The sequence below is a fragment of the Cyprinodon variegatus genome, unplaced genomic scaffold (assembly GCF_000732505.1).
Source record: "Cyprinodon variegatus isolate N-32 unplaced genomic scaffold, C_variegatus-1.0 Scaffold540, whole genome shotgun sequence".
In the NCBI taxonomy this organism is placed as follows: domain Eukaryota; kingdom Metazoa; phylum Chordata; class Actinopteri; order Cyprinodontiformes; family Cyprinodontidae; genus Cyprinodon; species Cyprinodon variegatus.
Genome location: NW_015150993.1, coordinates 344,304 through 350,303, shown reverse-complemented (window position 1 = coordinate 350,303; position 6,000 = coordinate 344,304).

The following is a 6,000-nucleotide window of genomic DNA, read 5'->3' as shown; positions in this document are numbered from 1 at the left end:
AGGACATGTGAGCAATTTAACGGAACTAAAGTGTACAACTGTCCCGTCATCGTCTATCCCATTTAGCTTGTCATTTATTAGCTGAAGGGGAACCGGACAGTAGAGGATAAAACCTGGCATTATTCATTCGTCATTCTCTTAATAATGGTGGTACACATGCATGCCTCATCACAACAAAGAAAACGCCCTGAAATTCACTTTAATGGCCTGAGTGATTCTTTGTACACCTAATCCACTTACCTGCCCTCTCTGCAAACTGACCGAAACCTGTCGACAGGGACAGTCGTACTACTTGAAGGTAACTTTCCTCAAAGCTGAATTATGATACATGCAAATCCAGAAGACTGAAACCTTTAATAAGGTTGTAGTGCACATCATTTTCATTCCGGAGAAGGACTCTAAGCTCGTTTAACTCAAGTTCTGTCAGACTGTAAGGAGAATATGTACGACAGGCCTGTCCGACTCTGCCAACAATCTAAATTGCTCTGCATCGACCACATCTATGCTCTCTTGATAAATGATTGTAGACAAGGTCTAATTATAAAAAATAACTTTGCAGCTTTATTAATCTGAATAGCTTGCTGAGTTAAATATCAGTCCTTGCTGAAAATAAAGTGTATAGCTAACCAACAAGTCTATGTGAAAGTTTTATTGGTACTTATTAATCATTTGTTGATGTTTATCGTGATACACAAAGTCGGCCAGAGTTTCACACTGCAGTAATTAAACTAAAAATGTATTTAATATTGTTTTAGTTCGATAGGAGACAGACAAGAAAGGGAATTGGAGAGATTGGCAAGATTTGCTGCAGTGGTCAACAGGCTGGGACTAAAACAGAGGATGGAAACATTAACGACTAAGGCCTCTGCATCTGAAACAAGAAAAAAAATGAGCAAAGAAAAATTTAAATAAGTGTATTTACCCTTAATAAATGAACATTTTTTACACCTAAAATAGGACACATATATATACTGCATTTGAAAAAGCAAAAATGAGATTATTCTTATTTTTTAATTGCAAATAACTTTTAGTTTGCTTTTTAAAGTGCAGATTTATTTGGCCTTGAATTCTGTCTTGGAGAAACAATTATTTTCTTACCTCTGTAGGGCTGCATATTGGACATGTTACTGCTACATATAGGGCTGGAGTAAAAAATGATGTGTCTTACCATTAGGAAATGCACAAATCTATGAAGGGCATTGTCTGGGGGGGGTGGGGGGTTGGTAAGGACACCTGGTGGGGGCTTAATGTGTTATGTATGAATGTGTGTATGCTGTTTATTTATACTGATATGGACTGGGTGATGTGTTAGGAAAAAAGGATGCCAAATCATTTGAAGGAAATGAAAATTATCAACCTACAGAGGGCTGAATTCAAAGACGCCCCAAAAATTACACTGAAAAAAGGATGTGGCAGGCTAGTCCATTTTGCTGAAATTTCATTGCAGCAACTGAAAATGGTATTCAATAATTTGTATGGCCCCCACGTGCGTGCATGCATGCCTGACAACGTCGGGGCATGCTCCTAATGAGATGACAGACGGCGTCCTGGGGTATCTCTTCCAAGATCTGGACCAGGGCATCACTGAGCTCCTGGACAGTCTGAGGTGCAACCTGGTGGGGTCGGATGGATCGAAACATAATGTCCCAGAGGTGTTCTATTGGAGTTAGGTCAGGTGAGCATGGGGGTCAATCAATGGTATCAATTCCTTCATCCTTCAGGAACTGCCTGCATACTCTCGCCACATGAGGCCGGGCATTGTGGTGAACCAGGAGGAACCCAGGACACACTGTACCAGCATAGGGTCTGACAATGGGTGCAAGGAATTCATCCCGATACCTAATGGCAGTCAGGGTGCCTTTATCTAGCCTGTATAGGTCTGTGCGTCCCTCCATAGATATGCCTACTCAGACCATCGCTGACCCACCACCAAACCGGTCATGCTGAACGATGTTACAGGCAGCATAACGTTCTCCATGGCTTCTCCAGACCCTTTCACGTCTGTCACATGTGCTCGGGGTGAACCTGCTCTCATCTGTGAAAAGCACAGGGTACAAGTGGTGGACTTGCCAATTCAGGTGTTCTGTGGCAAATGCCAATCGAGCTCCACGGTGCCAGGCAGTGAGCACCAGAGGTGTAAACCCTTGTGAACTCTGTTTCTGATTGTTTGGTCAGAGACATTCACACCAGTGTCCTGCTGGAGGTCATTTTGTAGGGCTCTGGCAGTGCTCCTCCTGCTCCTCCTTGCACAAAGAAGCAGATACCGGTCGTGCTGATGGGTTGTAGACCTTCTACGGACCTGTCCAGCTCTCCTGGGGTAACTGCCTGTCTCCTGGAATCTCCTGGAGGAGCAGTGGCTCTGCTCTGAGTCCTCCACGGATGACTGAGCTCCTCACCCTATCTCTAAAGCTGGGCATACACTGTGTGAATTTTTCAATCGTTGCACGCAGCTACAGCTCACACTGTATAGTGTGAGTTCACAGCTTACGATATATGTGCAGCACTACGCTCTGATGTGATCTACCTGCTCACACTGAACGTCTAAAGCCCACATCGGACTAAACTTCGAAGTGAGATGCAGCTACTCTGACTCGTCTATCCGGAAGCCAAACGAGTAGAAGAGGAATATGAAGCTCACTAGAGGGAAAAGCGCTGCCCCGGCAATTTGTGCAATTTTGTGCTGAAAGCCCTAAAAAGAAAAGGGCGACAGCGTGTTTTGGACAAAGTGTGGCTAAGCAAACGTGGCTACTATGGTCTGTCAATTTCACAGAAAGAACTCCATTTTACCCGCACCTCCACCATGCTTCTGTGTTTACATCTGAGAGGAAGAAGAAAAAGAAGAATCCTTGTTTGTAATGATTCCTGATCGGGAGTTGGTCGTTAGACACTGATCGCCTCTCGTTATCCCCGGTACAATGCACGACACACAATAAAGACTGAAAGTTGGACCGATTGGAAAATTCGCGCACGACTGGAAAGTTGCCCCGAAAAGGGCAAACAATTGCACAGTGTATGCCTGGCTTAAGGGAGAGTCCAGACACACTACGGAATTATCTCATTTTGGCTGCTTGTATCTGGGATACCGTTCATTACTCAAAGCTCATGACCATAGATGAGGTAAGGAACGTAGATCAACTAGTAAATCGAGACCATTGCGTTTTTGCTCAGCTCCTTCTTCACTACAACAGACCATTACAGCGCACGCTTTGAAGCAATGGCACACCAATCCGCCAGTCAATCTCCCGCTCCACCTTCCCCTCATTTGTGAACAAGATACTTAAACTCCTCCACTAGGGGGAGTGCATCCTCCCCAACCCGGATACGGCTCTCTACCCTTTTCCAGCTCAAGACCCCGGTCTCGGATTTAGGGGCACTGATCCTCATCCCGGCCGCTTCACACTCAGCTGCAAACTGCTCCAGTGAGAGCTGTAGAACAGGCCCTGATGAAGCCAATAAAACCACATCATCCGCGAATAACAGAGACGTGATCCTAAGGCAACCAAAACGGATACCCTCAACACCTAGAATTTCTGTCCATTTTTCTACCACACAGTATTTTGCAAGAAGGGGGGGGGGGGCAATTTGTTTCTCATCTGACCAGGAGGTTCTCCCACGTGTTTAGTGTTTCCTCTACATGGCATTTAGCAAACTTCAAAGCTGATGTCTTTCAGCATTCATGTTCTTCCAAGCTTACCTATAAAGCCTGTATATGTTAATAACGACTAGTAGTCCAGAAAGGGATTCTCTTATTGGATTGGGTTGGGAATCTCTGCATTTTATCAAGTTACCCTGGGCTTCTTGATCAGTGCTCCCAATCATGTCTTTGTCGCCTCTAATCTTTGGATGACGGATGGAGCAGAGCTCCTTGGAAAATCTCTTATAACCTGGCTTAACTTTAATCTCTCCATAGCTTTCTCACTGACCTGCAGCTGTGTTTCTTGTTCTTTTTGTTGCTGTCTGTTCCTTGATGTTCTTCAGCAAACCTCTGAGTTCATCACAGAATAATCAGATTGATTAAAAGAATTAATGACATGCTCGTGCAATTACAAATTTTAAAATGAGTTACTGCAACATTTAATTTCCCTTTGGGATTAAGAAAGTATTTTTGAATTCGAATTGAATTATAAGATCAATAAGACTCTTGGTTGCTCTGGAGTTTATTTATTATTATAAATAAACCTGCATGCAAGTTTTGCAATGGGAGAAGGTTAGTGGCAGGGCTTACAGTTCAAACCAAACACTTCTTTTCGCTCATGGTTCAAAACTGTGCAGAAACAGGTAAACCTCCTTTGATGTTTCTCCATCACCTATAATCACAATGAAATGAACTTTTAGTTTTGAATAGTCTTTCTCCGGTCTTTATCGTCTATTTCAGAATGACTAGACAGATATCGGCTGATGCTTTACCGACTATTGCTTACCATTATAGCAGCTGGTGGGGGTGAGTGGGAGATCATACTCCACAGCTGAGGCTTTTCTTTGCACATCCTCCTAATTTAGTTGTTGAGTCTGTTTCGTTTTCTCTTTTTCAGAGGCTTTGATTTCAAACATAGCGGCTTTTTCTCGAGCCTCAGCTGTGGGAAAGAGCAGCAAGGATTAACAGGACAGCGGCCTGTTGATAGTAGGTGCTGAAGCCGTGACCTTCCCATCCCAGGCCAGCATTCCTGCCAAACATACCCCCCACCACCACCACCCAGGCCTGTGAATACACTATCTCCAGCCACACCATCTGGGGCTGTTTGTTCTGCAGCGCCAGGTTTGGATGGGAGAGTGTTTGGAGTGCTTCAGTCACTCAGCACTCACAATCCAGGTCCACAACTACTTTGATGTAAAATTATGATTCTTTCAAAGACTCTCTACATACATGTCCTCCAGGGGCGTGTTAATCTGCACACGATTGCTTCTAAGCTGAAATGACAACAATCTGATTTGTCAGCAAGATCTCAAGCTGAACCAATGCTATAAATCTATGTGGTATAATATGTGGGATTCCATATAAGAAGCTATTTGAAGGATTTCAGCATAGCTCCTGCAATCGCTGCTGCTAGGATCACCGTATCTGCAAGGCTTTGTTTTAAAGTTTTGCTCCAAAGCTATTTCGTTGCTGATAAGCAGATGCTGCGGCTTCTCTTAATCGCTGCAGTTTCCATTTAAAGAGCAGAATCCCAGAGAAGAGGAGAAATCTGTTCCCCATCCTCTCCACACCTCTTATCACAAGCAGGCTGTGAACACTATGTCTCCGCGACCAGATGCACTGGCAGTCGCTATGACATTTGTCCAGTTAGAGACACATTTTGTACCAGTCAAGGAGACTAATGGAAAAACGGTTTTGCTACTGTCAACAGACTTGTTGGAAAACTACTTAAACCCTTGCTACCACTGTGGGATTTAAGAGGGAAAGCACACCCTGATCATTAGCAGCTGTGACCAACTCTCTGAAAGCAGAAGTTTCAGCAGGTTTTCTGGTCTGCAGAGTACAGATGTGTGTGTTTACATAATTCCAAGAAGGAAAGACACCCGCAAGGACTTTAAAAAGCAACGTTTATCAATCTGACAAGAGTTACAAGTGATTTTCTAAACTATTTGAAGTTGAAGTAAGAAAGCTTATGACCAAAAGGAAAGTGCTTGGCATCGTCAAAAATCTTCTTAGGCCCAAACCCACCTAAGGGTCCAATGATGAGAGAAATGACTACCCCAGCAGAAGCTTTTTAAACTCTTAGGGCCTCAGTGAGCATATTAAAATGTTACATTTCTCAACTATAAAATCAGAGAAACACTGAATAGCTTTGGCTGCTTTGAATGAGCAGAAAGTAGAAAAACTTCTCTCTCTTTAGAGACCATGATCACATCACTTAAGTTATATGGTTGAAAATAATCACAAAATTCTTGAAATATGACCTCTGGATGTTAAGATCAAAGCAGGATCAGCAATGTTCTGCCATGATGGACAGTACTATGCTTGCTTGATAAATTCCTTTATTTATTAAGTACTTTAGAGCA